Below are 18,122 nucleotides of genomic sequence, written 5' to 3' on the forward strand. Positions count from 1 at the left end.
ATACATCATTTCTCTCTGTGCATCACAGGAATAATTCATGTAGGTCTTATTAATATGTTTATCAAACTCAAATATGACCTTACTCAGAGTATCCACCATTATTTCTGAGCCGGAACGCCTTTAGATCGGAACGCCGGAAAACTGGTTCTGTACTTTCAGAGCTCGAGTACAACGGAGTGCAGCATTAATACCAGCAGATCCACAGCAAGAGACTCTCGGATAATACTATAAACACACCAGGTTCAATTACACTACAATAAAACAAGAGAAAAAACATGGATTAGGAAAAAAGGACATAAAATAATGACAAAGAGTAAAGGAAAAGGAGAGACAGAGAATATGTGTGTGAGAGAGAAGATGGGAGAGAGAGAATGATAGAGAGAGAATATGTGTGTGAGTGAGAGAGAGAGATGATGAGAGAGAATGATACAGAGAGAGAGGGAGGATGAGAGAGAGAATGATAGAGAATGAGAGAGATATGAATGAAAATTAAATAGAAAGAATGAAAAGCAGAAATCAAGAGGGAAAACAAAAAGTGAAAGACAAACACATTACATGAGCGACTGACAGATAAAGTTTGAAACAAAAAAGTGAGAAGAAAAGAAATGTAAAAAATATTGGAGAGAAAGAAAGAGCAAAAAAGGAACAATAAAAATGATAAATATGAAAGAGAAAGAAATCATGGTAGGGGAATAAAAAGGTAGGACACAATTGCTAAAAAGCAGGAGAAACCGAGGAAAAGAAGAGGAAGAGAGGCAGATAAAGAAAAAAGGAAAGAGAGGAAGGAGAAAAGAGTGAGAGAGGGATGAAAGAAATGAAGCGAGATTAACGTTTCACCTTGAAGAAGTCGGTTTTGTCAGCAATGTGCTTTAACATCCCCTGTGTGAGCGGTGGCCTGATCACCACGGCAACACGACCCTGGCTCGGGCTCATCGGCTGGGCGGAGTCGGCCACGCCCACCCGTTCTGCTGTCACCATGGCGACGGACTGCGTCAGACCCACCAGGTCCATGAGGAGGGAGACGGTGACGGCGCGGATGCTGAAGTCCAGCTCAGAGAAACAGATGTTCATCAGAGACTCGAACCACCGAGGAGGCGTAGTCACACCGCCGCTGTCTGACATCACCATCACCACACACACACGTCATTAATAATCATATTAATATTAACTATTATTATTGTTGATGTTGATATTAATTTATAAGTAATCATACACCGTAATTAGTAATAATAAACAGCAAATAATAAATAAATCAGTAATATTACATAAAAAAGTAAATCCAGAATAAACATCAGAAAACTTCCAAATAAACAATAACATGCAAATGTGAGAGTATGTTCTGTTTAATATGCGCTGGTTAAATAAAATCATTTTGGCAGCCGTGAACGCAGACACACACTCCTTCTGTTCAAATACACATAGCCTCTCTGTTAACTCCGCCTCCCCCTGGTTAGCCCCGCCCCCCGCTGGGTGATGTAGAGCTCCACCAGTCTGCACAGAAAGTGCTGGAAGTGCCCGAGGCAGTGCTGCATCACAGGAGCACCAGAGAACCAGGCTGGAGTTTAGGATCGGACTGGAGAGGGGCATGGTCATCAGACTCCGCCTCCTCGTACTGAACAAAATCTGTAAAGCTGCTCTCTGGAGAACTAACTGCGGAGAGACTTTCCCTGTCCTCAAACACGTCCTCGCTGACCGGGACATCCAGACATGACTGGGCCGGGGGAGAGAGAGAGGGAGAGACATGGGGGAGAGAGACAGGAGAGATGGAGAGAGACAAGAGAGAGAGAGAGACAGTAAAAAAGTATTTAAAAAGTATACAAGATCATAGTAAGAAGTGAAAGAAAGTATTAGAAACCAGTGTACAAAACAAACAATCTGATCATTGTCACTGTTTATAATTCATACTGTTTACTGCTTCTCTTTCTTTCTTATTCTTGTCTTTTTGTGTGACTTCCAGTGTGAGTGAAATTTCCAGCGTCTCGTTAGTGCGTGATGACTTCACTCAGACTGTGTATGTGTGATGTGTGTGTGTGTGTGATGTGTGTGTGTGGTGCACTGACCTGGCGTGTGTCCTGCTCTTGGGCGGGGCCACTGGACGGGAGGACGAGGGGGGGGATGAGCGGAGGTTGGACTTTGGAGCAGAGGCATAGACAGTGTTGCAGACCGAGCTGCAGCGTAACGGCCGACACCATCCTCAACAACTGGGGCAAGTGTTCTGTCTGGAGCTCTATATACACACATCTCCTACACACACTTACAGACAGACAGACAGACAGACAGAGAGAGAGAGAATGAGAGAGAGAAAATGTAAGACAGTTGATCTGCTGAAAGTCATGAAACTGTTACACAGTCAGTGTGTAAAATGTAAAGTCTTGATACTGTGTATTTGGTGTACGATGGTGTATTTGGTGTACGATAGTGTACAATGGTGTTTTTGGTGTAGGATGGTGTTTTTGGTGTAGGATGGTGTAGGATGGTGTTTTTGGTGTAGGATGGTGTAGGATGGTCTCAGCCCTCAGGGGTTTAATAAGATCACCACTAAGAACTGAATACTTACTACAAGTTGGTTAATGACCTTGAAACATTTAAACATAAATGGGGTGTAAATCAATGTATTTGTGATGTTGATTATAACGGAAATAGTTACATATTTATTTGAGTTTTTTTTAGTGATAATGTGATGTGCTGAAACATAATGCTTAATTGATTCGTCTATGGGGGGGGGGGGGACATTTTAATCTTTGGTATTAAAGGATATTTTAAAGTCCAGTCCATCCAAGGGTTTTCTCTCTCTCTCCCTCTGTCTCACCTATGATTCTCTCTCCCCCTGTCTCACCTAGGATTCTCTCTCTCTCCCTCTCTCCAAGGGTTCTCTCTCTCTCTCACTCTCCGTCTCACCTAGGATTCTATCTCTCTCTCTCTCTCTCCAAAGGTTTTCTCTCCCCCTCACCTAGGGTTCTCTCTCTCTCTCACACACTCTCTCTCTCTCTCTCTCTCACTCTCCGTCTCTCCAAGGGTTCTCTCACTCTCTCTCCTTCGTGCGCCCCCTCACACTCTTGCCCTCTCTGGATTTCTGTAAAGCTGCTTTCTAGCAATGTCTATTGTTAGAAGTGATTTATAGAAATGAAACTGATGTAAATTAATGTTTTATTATTATCATGAAATAGAATGTTATTGATATTCTACTGACTGTTGTAATCTCAGAGATGCATGATGCCAAATCTGAGACATTTATAAAGCAAGTTTTTTGTGAAATGAAAACATGTTGGTGCTCATAAAATATCCTGTTTCTCAAAAAGTAGTGTGATTAATTGCTTTTAAATGAGCTATCATTTAAGCAGTCTGGAACAAAGTCTAACTTAAAAACTGTGAGGTCAGCGTGAAAACTGTGATATTTAGGAACAACTTGCCTGATCTGATTGTTCAGGTAGTTAACCATCTCCTCCACCTGAGCAGACCGATCCTTTAACACCAAATGCTTCATGAGGGGCCGAAAGTGCTCGCTCTATATATATATATATATATATATATATATATATATATATATATATAAATCGCCGTCCTGGTCCAGATGTAGCAAAACAGGCCCAAACCATGATACTACCACCAGCATGTTTCACAGATGGGATGAGGTTCATGTGCTGGAAGTCAGTGTTTTCCTTTCTCCAATCATAACGCTTCTCATTTAAACCAAAAATTCTATTTTTGTCTCATCCATCCACAAAACATTTTTTCCAACATCCTTCTGTTTTGTCCACATGATCTTTAGCAGACTGTGGAAGGCCAGCACTGTTCTTTTTGAGACCACTGGCTTTCTCCTTGCAATCCTGCCATGTACACCATTGTTGTTCAGTGTTCTCCTGATGGTAGACTCATGAATATTAGCCAATGTGAGAGGTATTTTAGCTGCTTAGAAATTACCCTGGGTTCCTTTGTGACCTCGCGGTCTATTACATATCTTCCTTTTGGGGAGATCTTTATTGGACCTTACTGCAGGGGAGGGTAACAATGGTCATGAATTTCCTCCATTTGTACACAAACTAACTGTCTGTGTATTGGTGGAGTCCAGACTCTTTAGAGATGGTTTTGTAATCTTTTCCAGACTGATCAGCATTAACAACCCTTTTTCTGAGATCCTCAGAAATCTCCTTTGTTCATGCCATGATACACTTGCACAAACATGTTGTGAAGATCAGACTCTTACAGATCCCTGTTCTTCGTCATCCCATTGATTGAAGACACCTGACTCTAATTTCACTTTAAGATTAACTGCTAATCCTAGATGTTCACATACTTTTGCCACTATCAGATATGTACAGTAATATTGGATCATTTTCCTTAATAAATAAATGACCAAGTACAATCTTTTTGTCTCATTTGTTTAATTGGGTTCTCTTTATCTACTTTTAGGACTTGTGTGAAAATCTGATGATGTTTTAGGTCATATTTCTGCAGATATAAATAAAAGTCTGTTTGCTGTACACACATTACCAGTATCCAGTGTTATTCAAAATAAAATCTTATCGCTTGATAGCATAGAACCTCGTACTCCAAACACAAATCTGCTACTAGACGCGCAGCCTACACACATACAGTAGAGACAAATATTGATTATAAACAAGGTGTCTACAAGGTGAATGAGGCAGAGCAGCGCACAGCTGCGGTGTTCAAATGTCAGTCTGAGACCAGATCTTCCCAACAGCTGAGAAAAGAACAACAACAACAAAAAAAGACAGACTAATGTGCTCATTCTAAACATTATGGTTTTTATTGTAATAACTTCTACAGGGACTTCTACAGGAAGTCTACTGATTATTCAGACTAGTCGCTGCAGCCCCAAACATAAGTTATATGAAGTGTAACTATATACAGATAACGTTATTTAGTATTAATGTAATAAATCATTGTGTACTTTGTTTTTCTTTAAAAAAAAAGGTTAGTGTTAGGTTTTACACACCAGTGAAATGTGTCAAGTCTGATATGTAACGCTTAGTTTTCTAGATATACTTTCCTCCTATGGGACGAGGAGTATGAATGAATGCTGACGTTCATTCATCCAGTAAATGAAAGGTTTGTTGCAAATGAACATGACGATAAACTGCTGTCCATCAGAAATTGTAGGAGGCAGGTATACATGTATATGGGCTTGGAGGGAAGGTAGGGTGAAGGAGTTATAAATAATATTTACAGTGTTACTGTACATGTAAAATTTAGATCTTTGATTTTACCTACTGGCCCTTTAAATTATACTAATACTGTATAAAATTGGAAGAAATCATATACATGCTGAATCAACAGGTAAATAATTTACCTGTGTCTCTGCGCTCAGGATGGGACTGAGCAGACGTGCCTCATATCCATGGGGTGCATCTGCAGCAAATACACCACTCTGAAAAACAGAAGAAAAGAAATGTGCATAGAAAACACTTTTCTCTGATGGGAAAAAGAGCTGTGAAGTATAATGGAGGAGTTTTTAGTTCACCTCATGAGATCAGGATCCTCAGTAAGATCAGTCACAGAGTCCTGGTACTGGAGGTCCTGTAGTGACAAATACTGGTACTAATAATCGCTCAATAATCTGTGCCTTTATGGGGGTTTTAAAGATTTAGTTGCTTTGTTTGATAAGATGCTTTGGGAATTATTCCTCAGTTTTCAGCCTACATTTAAAGTTCCTGCGTGTGTTTGAAAACCTCTTACCTTGCCATTTGTCTGCCCTGGTGTTCAAAGCCACTTCTCTAGAAGGATATTACGGATCTTGAGAAGGTCAACACCGTTAATGGGTGCGATCTCTTTAGCCACTGCGTGAATGTCTGGTCAGGCAAACAAAAGTGGCACAGAAAAGATGTGATGAGTAAATGCTGTTGTTAAAAACTGTTTAAAGCAGCCTTTTGTTATACACCCTAGGGCTAGGGGTCGACCGATAGTGGATTTTACTGATACCAGTAACCAAGTCGGGCAGAAGTTTTGTAAAACTGATACTGAATGAAAACACTCGAAGTAAAATATTCCTGAACTTTATTACAAAAATAAAGTACTGACTGAACCATGAAAATGTACTGCACATTTTAAAATGAAATATAATATATTAACTATTAATAAACGTTAATTTAATGTAACACTCTGTTAGATTTCCAAGTATCTCAGGAATCTCATATTTATGTCTTCAGATCTCCATCAGCCCTATCAGCCTGTTCTACCATTACTTCTATTAACTTTTAGTTCTGTGCTGCTATGAGCTAGAAAGTGTGGTTTACCGCAGAGTTCAGGCCTGGAGAGTCCAAATGAACACACACACACACACACACAAACACTGACACACATGAATGTTCACAGAGACTTCTGGTTTATTTCATGCAAAACAAAAGTATTTATACACATTGATAAGAAGCAGTGCGTTTCTACTGGTCCAGGTGTCAGACAGATTTAAACAAAACACACAGCACACAGTTTGACTCTTGACCCCAGAGGTCTGTGCTCAATTTGAACCCAAATGGTCACTGGGAGGCACCATCACATTTTGTTTTGTGTGTGGATTTTATATCATGTGATGTTTCCCACAAACACAAATTCTTTATATCAAATTGTAGATCTCCTTATTTTGAACAACTGTGCCTCAAGAACCACTGCTGTCAATCAAATTGCTGTCAACTCATACATACAAACTTATGCACACACACATGAACTGTGTGACTAACAGACCAGATCTTGTGCGATTTGTAAAAATAAATAAATAAAATTATTATATGAGCACAGTGACAGGGGCACCTTCATAAAGTTTTGCATAAGGTCCCCAGATGTTTAGGACAGTCACTGGATTTAGTTTTACACATTAATTTATAAATATCTATTGAATAAAAATGAAGCCATGTTTTTCATAATTGATGTACAGATAGGTGGCAAATTAAAGGAACACCCTTAAGAAAGGAGTTAGGGGTGAGGGCATTTTTCTGGCATGGTTTGGGTCCACTTATCCCCTTAAAGGAAATGGTCACTGCACATCAATATGAAGTGGTTTTGAATGATCACCTTTTTTCCTATGATGAAGCATTTCGGTCCTGTTACAAACAGACAATGCACCATCCACAGGGCACAAGGGGTCAATGAATGGTTAATGATGTGAAGGATATGTCATGGCCTAACCTGATCTCAACCCAGTTGAACATCTATGGGAGATTTTAGACCAATGTGTTATGTCTATGTGAGATCATCATTATCAAGACAGCAAATGATGATCTTTTGGAACAATAGTGTACCATTCCAGCAGTACAATTCCAGAGACTTCTAGAATCAATGCCAAGGCACATTGAAGCTGTCCTGGGAACACATGGTGGCTTAACACTGTTTATTAAGGTACTGTTAATTTTCCCTTTAATTTCTCACCCATCTGTATAATGTCACTGTCACATGGAAACCTAGAATCTCCAGATTGGGTCATTTTTCCTTCTTTAAGTTCTTTATAGAACAATGCTATTGGTCACCCTTTACATTTAACTGTGGGTTTCACAAATATTTAACCAATGAAAAGTATTAAAAAGTGTTTGTGACTAAATCTCAATCTCTAAAACTTTTGGTAAAGCCTCATAACTCCACCCCACCTACATGTTGAAGGATTGATGTGCCACACAGCAGAGCTGAACGTAAACAGTGATCTTGAAGGTACATAAAGAACTGGTTGCTTTGAATAAATACAGCGTTTTCTTTCATCAGTAAACACCAAGTCTGTAAAGGCTTTTTTAATCTAACATTAATGTCATTTAAAGTAACATTTTTTTATGTACAGCCACAATACCAACTGTAACAGTTCACTGCACAAAATACAGGTTTTTTTTCCTGAAAAGTAACAGTTTGTCATATGAGGTTTCCACCCGAGAGTGACAACATGTACAGTGTCCTCCACTAATATTGGCACCCTTGGTAAATATGAGCAAAGAACAAAACCTTTTGTTCAAAAAATTCACAAAAATACTCTGCTCTCATGGATAAACAATTGCAAACAGGTTTATTAAAAAAAATGTTACATGGGTGCACAACAATTATTGGCACCCCTATGAATCCATGAGAAATACAGTATCTCACAAAAGTGAGTACACCCCTCACATTTTTGTAAATATTTGATCATATCTTTTCATGTGACAACACTGAAGAAATGACACTTTGCTACAATGTAAAGTAGTGAGTGTACAGCTTGTGTAACAGTGTAAATTTGCTGTCCCCTCAAAATAACTCAACACACAGCCATTAAAGCCTAAACTGCTGGCAACAAAAGTGAGTACACCACTAAGTGTAAATGTCCAAATTGGGCCCAAAGTGTCAATATTTTGTGTGGCCACCATTAAGTTCCACTGCAGTGGCTTAGTAGGTGGCTTTGTACTCAACCTATTTGCATTAAAGGAATTAGATATAATTTTATGTTAACAATATTTTCCCCTTCACATATTGAAGCCATTGATTTCTAATAATCTGACAATTATATGAATGTACGATATTGACCCATAGAGTAGATACAAGTAAAAAGCAGATGCAATTTGTCAACTTTGCTCATTTATTTATCATCAGTAACCACTTCATCCTGCTCAGGATTGAGGAGGATCCAGAGTTTATCCAGGATTAATGGGCAAGAGGCAAGAATATATCTTACATCAGTCCATCACAGGAGACCACAGACACACACACAGACACAGAATCACAGACTCATTCACACCCTGGGGCAAGATAGCATAGGAGATCCACCAACCAGTAGGTCTATGTGTGGTGGGAGAAAACCTGGAGGAATCCTGCACAGATGCAGGGAGAAACTGCAGTTCCACATAAACAGTATCCTGAGCTCAGGATCGAATCAGGGAACATGGAGCTGTGAGGTAAACTGGTCTACATGAACCATACTCATACACAATATATGGTAAATCCACTTGGAGGAAGGAGTGGGGAGGATTCATTCATTAATAATTATTAGGGCTGCAACTAACCATTATTTTCATAATCGATTAGTTGGCCGATTATTTTTTCGATTAATCGGATGGGGCGGGGCAAATGTTCAGTACCATTTCTTCTTATTTGAAATAATGAGTGTTACTTCAGACTAAAAGTTTACACAAGTGTTTGTCCAAAACAGAAAAGAACCCAATTCAAACACACACACACACACAGCAGAATATATATTATTAATTAGGACTGTAGTTTAATTCAGTGCTTTTTGTGCTGCCATGAAAATAATGCATAAATACTATAAAATAAATTATATAAAATTTTGTGTTTTAATTAGACATTACAGATCTTACTCGCGCTACACTCTGTATCAGCGCGTCTACACCGCACGTGATCGCAACGCGGCCTCGTTAATAACACATCACTTCCGCTATAATAAACGACAGAATTTACACTGCAAGTGCGCAGATACAGCATATAATGACAATAAACTTACATTAAACTAAACCTTTTAAGCAGCGTGCACCAGTTTCCCCTGCCCCGTACACACAGTGGATATAAACATAATTTTGTGCTCCACGGTGTTTAATATAAAATGCTCCCTGCATTTCTGATTTTCTTCCTCAGTCACGTGATGATTTCTCCTCCATCTGATGGAGACTGGCATCATGGGAATAATAGGTAACGCTGACAGGGAGTAAACTGGAGAAAGTCAGTGTCGGTGACTCTGAGTGTCTGCTAATGCTTGCGTACGTATGATACATCAGCCATCTAATCCATAATGAGATTCATTACAATAATTTTCATCATCGATTATTATCCATTTTATCGATTAGTTGTTGCAGCTCTAGTGCAAATATATAAATATAAATGATTTGACTTTTTTTTGACCCAGTGTAAAATGTTAAAGAGCTATCTCTATATCTCTAGATATAACCATGCAGTGTGTTAGATGGTGGTATGCTGTGTTCAATAGGACTATGTGAGCACAAACAAACACTGAAATCTAAGATTGTTTTTTTAAAAAGATAATTAATAAAAATGTGTCCGCACAGGTCTGTTAAATCTTTAACATATAACAGGTAGTGCAATAATGGAAAAATGGTATAAATGTAAACATAACATGCTTTGACTGAGTATTCAGCAAATTAGCTTATACCAAATATGATCATAGCAGTTATAGTGATAGCAGCCAGGTAAAGTGTACATAAAGTGAATATAGTGACAATAAATTAGATCCTATGTTTTTTAATAATACAGTACAGTATAATTCAGTTGTTCTATTAGTGCAGTTTCAACCAAAATACAGTTGAGTGTAAAAGTTTGTACCCCCTTTTGGTTTCTTTTGGACGGAAGGGTGTTAAATGTCCTAAACACTACAAAATTTGACTGTAAGTAGAAGTTAATTTTATTATCAGACTCAGATATCCATGTTAATATTTTTAATACTGCTCATTAGTGTTAAATGACTTGAAAGAGTCAACACATTGGATAGTCATGGCAGGACCTTGATTTTGTGGTCAGTAAACCAAATGTGTTGATTTTGATGTATGTTTTGGATCACTGTCCTGCTGGAAGATCCAACCACGGCACATTTAAATTTTTCTGGCAGAGGCAGTCAGGTTTTTATTTAATATCTGTTGATATTTGATAGTCCATGATGCCATGTATCCTAACAATATGTCCTGGTCCTCTGGCAGAAAAACAGCCCCAAAACATTAAAGATCCACCTCCATAGTTAACTGTGTACATGAGGTACTTTTCCATATGGTTAGGGTGAAGTCAGCTAACATGGGCCACTTTTTGGAAAATGATTTATAATACCATCAAATAAGCTATCATGTCTCATCATCTCATCAAATCATGATATCTAATGATATTTTTATAAATTAGCATGGGTCTCTTCAATATAAATTTCTTTTAAAAATATGAAAAAGTGTCATTGTTTTAAAATTATGAGGGTTAGAGTATTGGCAGGAACCCTCTTGAGCCACAACACAATGTTCAGGCAAATTGGGCCGGCTGTTCAGTTAACATGGGCCAGTATAAAAAGATAACAGGTAATTTCGACTGAAATCATTTTAATTTTAACAGTAAATTGACACTATTGTGTTGAGTGTGCCATAGCAGCAACACCGTAAATATATTTCATTTAATAGAAAGCACATCTTCTCCACAGCTCTCGTGGTACAATGAGATGCACTGACAGCAGCACACCCTAAATGTTCCGCTGCATTGAAGGCTAAAGGACTGTCATGGTCTCTCCTTTCTCCCCAGCAGTGACCTCTACACAGGGTTTACCCACCTCCCCGACCACACGGGTAGAGTGAAACTGGTCTTGCAGGACAAATACATCACAATTCCACAGATGTGATGGAACATCTCTGATTGCAAGTTCCTCCAGCAGGACTTCATACCATTGAAACCACTTTCCTAACGCACTACATTGCTGTATGGTTCAAGCTGCTTGGTTTGTTTCCTGCTCTCCAGGTCCTCCCTCAGTAGAGTAGAGGTTGATGGTAAACTAACTGGTTTCTCTTCCATTATTATTTGTAGTTCCTTAGTTAAATCTGTGACCATAGGCACTTCTACTGTTTGTTCTGCATGTTGTTTTAAGTTCCTTTCTCCCCTTTTTCCTTTAGGGCCAGCCTGTGTTGGGGTTAATGAAAGTCTGGCTTTCCCCTCTCTACCGAACCCCCTATTTTCCCTTACGGTCCCCGCATAGGAACCCATAACAGGTTGCGTACTCGGTTTAAGAGGTGGAAACGATTCAGGGTCATTGAAGGATTCAGCCAATGGGGTGAGTGACTTTTTTGGCATTTCTGTTAACATTGATTTCAGGGTCTGTGCTGAACTCGCTGTGAATTTCTTTCTATATCTTGTTTTGCTCCAGGTTACTGCGCTGTTGAAAGCCTGGATGTCCAATTCTCTTACTTCAGACAAAATGGTTGCTATTACTTCATTGTAGTGTTCTTTTAAGATTTCTATATTATTGTCCATCCACTGTGCTGTGTTTTGTTTGACCTTTTCCAGTGTTGACTGGTTTGGAGATGGTTTAATGAAAGATTTTGTGACCTGTCCGAACACACTTGGTGGATAAGGATTAGCCGGTGTTGTGGCCGCCAGAATTTCTGAATGATGTAGAGCCTGTAACAATTTGAAATATTTTGTCAGTGTTAAATCTACAGCAGTTTTTGATTTGAGACACCTTGAATTTGGTTTTCACTTACATTTGCAGGTTCCCTTATTGGTCCAGAGTCAGCCAAGACTTCAAATCTGTTGTGCATAATGCATAATGTAGTGTGTTGTGGATAAAAATGACATGAAATAAACATGAGGGAGACTTAGTATGAGTAATATGTAATTGCAAAATCATCGCGAGTGGTATTGGCAGGCAAACCAAATGGATAGGGAACATCTCCAACTTGAAATCTAAAAAGGTCCATCGAGGAAAGGAATTCCGTATTATAAGCTGATGTTTTCCGACTTCACTAACAAATTTAAAGATCTAAACATCGATTGGGTGGAAGACTCGAGCAAATAAATATATATTTTAATTGTTGATCGAGTTTATAGTAACCCTGTGGCTTTCAGAAATTTGGAGGAAGACCAAAACAAAGAATGTCTCCAAAATTTACAGAATAAAATCCTATCTGAACACCTGAGAGATACAACTTGGTTAGTCGCTGTAAGAAGGTTCCCAGTAAGAGCGGTTGTAAAATGGAGCTGTTTCGTAAAAACCAGTAAATGCCCGATGCCTAACTGTAATGAAGAGGAAACACTCGAACATTTCCTGTTAGAGTGTTATCGCTCTAAAGAAACATGGGATAAATTAAAAATCATTGGTCTTAATATAGAAATAAATATGAACTCAATTTTCTATGGCATTTTTAAAGAAAATTGTAGCAAGACTCAGCATGACTTCATTTGGTTCATAATATGTTTGACTAAATCTAAACTCTGGAAAACAAGGTCTAGAATGACTATAAATCAAACGTTTATATCCAGTGATGTTGTTCTCAAAGACATTCAAAAAGAACTAAGAAGACTAAAAAGCAGCACATCTTGGTTTAAAGACTCTTCAGTGTGGGACACTATTTGCGTGTAATTGTACCTTGACTATGTAAGTATTTTTTTTTCTTTTTTTCTGAATATGACTTTGTCATATAGGGTGGTAAGGGACTCGGCAAAGGAGGCGCTAAGCGTCACCGCAAGGTGCTTCGCGATAACATCCAGGGGATCACCAAGCCGGCTATTCGCCGTCTGGCTCGCCGTGGTGGTGTAAAGCGTATTTCGGGTCTGATCTATGAAGAGACTCGCGGTGAAAGTGTTCCTGGAGAACGTGATCCGCGACGCCGTCACCTACACCGAGCATGCCAAGAGAAAGACCGTGACCGCCATGGATGTGGTGTACGCCCTGAAACGCCAGGGACGCACCCTGTACGGCTTCGGCGGTTAAACGCTCTAACACCGAACGACGCGAACACCTCCACGCGCCTCCTTTGCTGAGTCCCTTACCACCCTTGCTTTTTTAAAAAATTAATTTTATTGAATTTATACAAAACTTACAATCTTACAAAAAGTCATATTCAGAAAGAAAGAAAAAAAAAATACTTACACAGTCAAGGTACAATTACATGCAAATAGTGTTAGAAAATGGGGGGGGGGGTGGATGGAAATCAGAGTGAAATTTCATTATCCTGAGTATCCAGTTACACAAATGGAGAGGTGAGTTTAGATTTGGCTAAATAAATCATACAATCTAGAAACAAACAAGTGGGATATAATCAGTGGTTGATTTTAGACATAATCATTCCCGATAGTTCTAATAATTCTGCTGTTGGTTTGAGTTGAGCACTGACAATCAAATTAAAAGAAGATGAAGCCAGCATTTAGTGGTTTGGGTTTTTTTTTTTGTTTGTTTGTTTGTTTGTTTACAGTGGAGTGATAAGAAGGAATCCTCAGAGACTGCTACAGTGTCCTCCCAGGAATCCATGGCTAATCATAGGCTGAAGTGTTTCAGAGACATTCTGGACATTTTTTCTGTTTCTGAAAGCAGGACCTCGCACTCGCCGGGCAGTACTGGCCATTCTCTTCTACGGAAAGTAGCTAAGGTTTGTCCGAAAAGTCGCTAGATATGTCGCTAGATGCTTTAAAAAAAAAAAAAAAAAGTTGCTAAAGGGGTCTGAGAAGTGGACCAAAGCTGTCCCTGTTAAAATGAATGAGTGAACAGCAGGAGGAGGAGGGGCTGCAGCAGGGAGTCATATTTTGAGTGAAAGGATTGTATTTGTGTTCTTTTGAAAATAAACTCTTTAAAGTGATTGTTATTTTTTATTTAGTGACTTTTTATCATTCAAGCACTTTGTAACCACTGTTACATAAAAAAAAATTGGCTATTTTCAAGGTTTTCCAGTACTTAAATTTCCAAATGCCAAATTCAAGCACCTTGTACAAACCCTGTGGTAATAATTTTTCATATATACATTTCCCAAACAAACAAACTAAAAAAAACTTCTAGTACTTCTAATTAATAAACCTATAACATCAGTTAGCTAGTATTTTCAAGTGCTAAACCCAAACCTCACACATTTGATGTTTTTTTTCTCTCTTCTTCTTCTTCTTCTTCTTCTTCTTGTTTCAGCTATATTATTGTAAGTCAGAATGGCAAAATTCTTGACTGTAATATCACTCAGGTAAAAGAAATAAATCAATGAATTAATAAATAAGTAACAGTAAACTGATTTTCTGCAAATTTCATGGAACTATCAATAGAGATTTTAGTGTATTTAACACAAATTATATCACACTGCTGTTGCACTCTGGAATCTGATAGGTCAGAAGGTCTGAAGGCTGCAATTCATATCTCAGGTTTATATTAATGTGCTCAATGTAATAAGTTATCCTTTCTATGATAGCAAATCATTCACAGAGACTTGTATGGCAAACATTCCACATAATCAAAGTCTAATAATAAACAGATTTGTGCTGTACTACTTTAATAAAAACTTTTAGTTGTTGATATGGTGAAGCTATCTATAAGGGGGTGTTTATTTAAGATTTATGGAAAGAGACTCGGGCCACAGATTTCTCCAGATTCTCTGAATTTTTTCATGATATGATGTGCTGTAGATGATGAGATATTCATAGCCTTCACAATTTCACATTGAGGAGCATTATTCTGAAATTGTTCCACAAATTGTAGATGTAGTTTTTCGCAGATTGGTGTACAGAGGCCCATCTTTACTTCTGAAAGACTCTGCCTCTCTAAGATACTCTTTTTATACCCAATCATGTTAATGACCTGTTGCCAATTAATATAATTAGTAGCACAATGTTCCTCCAGCTGTTTCTTTTTAGTAACACTAACTGTTCCAGCCTTCTGTTTCCCCGTCCAAATTATTTTGAGACGTGTTGCGCCCATAAATTCAGTTACCTACTTTTTCCCTGATTTTTTTGTCTTTTTATATTCGCGGAGAACGCGTTTAAACGACAACTCCGTCTAACATACACAAAGGCTCTTTTAAGAGTCACTTCACTTCACTCTTGTTGCAATGTAATAATGTATGATACATTACCTTAATCTTTGAAATTTCAACTAACATTAGAAATAAATTTCTATTCTCATCACTGCTCCTACACAGCAAATTGAGCAGAGTTAAATTTTTGGTGTTTATGAATAGAATCAATCTAGCTCTACTTGGAATTGATCTAACTCTGTATGTTGTCTAATCTGTTAGATTTCACACTGTACCATGAAACAGTTGGTGTCAAAATGGAGTGTTATAACTGTTTTCTAGAATTCAACTCTGATAGTGTCACCCCTTTGGTGGAACGCACCATTAGGAGTGACTGACCTAGATCAGACTGGGCGACTTTCCAGTATCGGCAGAAGATAGTCGGTGAGGATGCATCATCTTCAGTCCTGGATTTGTTCCCTCGTTTCCTTGATGTACCTGGATTGGTAAGAAAATCTTTAGCTTTGGAAGTAGTTTTGAAAAGGAAATTTTCTCTGTAGTTATTAAATGAGTTCACTGGTACAGTAGAGAAAGGAGTTGTTCAATGATCACCGTAACACCAACAGGCCGGTCCAAACTGAGAAATTCAACGTTCTAATCTTTTATATCCCAAATGTATGCATAAATAACACAGCAGATCTTAATTTTTAGTATTTGACCTTTCATCCATTTATGTCCGTTATGTTTAAACCTGTATAAACCTTGTTTATAGATCGACCAGGATTTCTCCATGATGTTTGGTGACGAAGTGTCTCAGAAGTTCCTGGCAAAGTGGTCAACATTCTTCAAGCCAAAAATCATTGCAGACTGCAAAACTCTTAAGAATATGGGCGAGCTGCTGTCAGGAACTGAACCTGAATCTGAGGACTACAATGGTTAGTATAAACTGTTTTGTATTTTAAAAATGTTCCAGTCTTTAAAAAAAATAATTAAAGAGAGATTGCTGCAGCGAGATTAACAGCCTTGAAGATGTTCACGTTTTGTATGTAAAGCACACCTCAGAACTTGTTTGGTTCTTTGTCAACATTTAAAATTTCAACATGGTTTATATCCTAGCAAAAAGTTACATTTAAAATGTGGAGAGCCAGGTCGCCCGTTATCATTTTGTGCTTATAGTAGCTTCCGAAATCACCTCAGCAAGGTACATAGTCACACTATGGATCAAGAGATTGATACTAATCAGGATCTTTCCACTCAGGGACAATATGAGGCGGAATGTTCAAATGATCGCCCAAATTCTGTTGCCACTTTACATACTTCACAAAGTTCTGTTGTTACAAGTCAGCTTTAATGTGTGGGTCAATTGTTGCTCATTTGCAAGCATCAGGTCTTTCTGAAAGTGCTGTCCAAACAATTGTTTGTTCAATGGAAGAAGTTGTTAATGATGTTAAAATCCAAGCACGAGATGCAGTTCTTAAAACTGTTACTCCTGAAAGTACAAGTTCAGACACTTGTAGAAGAATAAATCAATGTTTTGATCAATTAGGTAATCCTTTTTCAGCATTAGACACTGAGTCAAGGAGGCATAAATATTCTGATGAGAAATGGGAAATAGTTGAACCTAAAGAATGTGTTCTTGGGGTGAGAATGGATTTGCGCAGAGATAGAACTACAGGCAGGTTCCCGTAACGGACAAGTGCATGTATGTACCCATTCTGGGTACACTGAAATCCATATTCATTCATTTACAGGACAAACAGAGTGGAATTGGAGTTTACAAAGACATTAATGATGGGTCGTAATTTCCAAAACCATACACTGTTCTCACAGCAAAAGCACGCTTTTCAGATTCTACTCTATTACAACGATTTTGAAACTTCTAACCCTCTAGGTTCCAAGAGGGGGATCCACAAACTTGGTTGTATCTATTTTACTCTAAAAAAAAATCTTCCACCCAAGTGTAACTCTGTACTGATTAATGTACATCTTGCAGCTCTATTCTACATGGAAGATCTTAAGACATATGGTTTTGATGTGATACTAAAGCCCCTTATTGATGACCTGAAAATCTTAGAAACCGAAGGCATACAGCTTCCTTGTTTTGAACCACCATTGTTTGGCTCAGTAATTCAAGTAACAGGAGATAATTTGGCTTTAAATGGCTTGCTGGGAATCTTTCAGTGCAACTAATTTCTGTAGGCTTTGTTTAATTAGTAAGGAAGAAGTTCAATCTATATTTACTGAAGGTCATTCTGGGTTAATTTTCCGTTCCAAAGAGGTTCATACTGAACATTGTAAGGCACTAAATGAAAATCCTGAAATGCGGTCAATATATGGTGTCAAAAAGTCATGTGTGCTCAATTCATTAGAGTATTTCCATTGTACTGATAACTATGCTGTTGACATCATACATGATCTGCTAGAGGGTGTGGTACAGTATGAACTTAAACTGATTTTTGAGTACCTTGTTAAACAGGATGCAGAGCTTTAATTATTGTTACACAGACCGTAAAAACAAACCAAGTGGGCTAAAAATGGATGATGAGGGCAAGCACCTGGGTTTGAATGCCATACAGTCATGGTGTCTTCTGCACAACACTCCACTGATATTTGGTGGTCATTGAAAGGAATAACAATTTCATTAAATGCAGTGGGCCTTGGATGAGGTGGCCGAGAGGTTAAGGTGATGGACTGCTAATCCATTGTGCTCTGCACGTGTGGGTTCGAATCCCATCCTCATCG

The 18,122-nt window shown here is 38.4% G+C and overlaps 1 non-coding gene and 1 pseudogene across 1 annotated transcript; both read left to right on the forward strand.

Moving 5' to 3' along the window:
- The first annotated feature begins 11,180 nt into the window (after nt 1–11,180).
- LOC128623685 (histone H4-like) lies at nt 11,181–13,449 on the forward strand (annotated as a pseudogene).
- A 4,591-nt stretch (nt 13,450–18,040) lies between these two features.
- Nucleotides 18,041–18,122, forward strand: trnas-gcu (transfer RNA serine (anticodon GCU)). Its single transcript has one exon. It is a non-coding gene; the product is annotated as a tRNA-Ser (tRNA).

The sequence above is a fragment of the Ictalurus furcatus genome, chromosome 19, assembly GCF_023375685.1.
Source record: "Ictalurus furcatus strain D&B chromosome 19, Billie_1.0, whole genome shotgun sequence".
NCBI classification, from domain to species: Eukaryota; Metazoa; Chordata; class Actinopteri; order Siluriformes; family Ictaluridae; genus Ictalurus; species Ictalurus furcatus.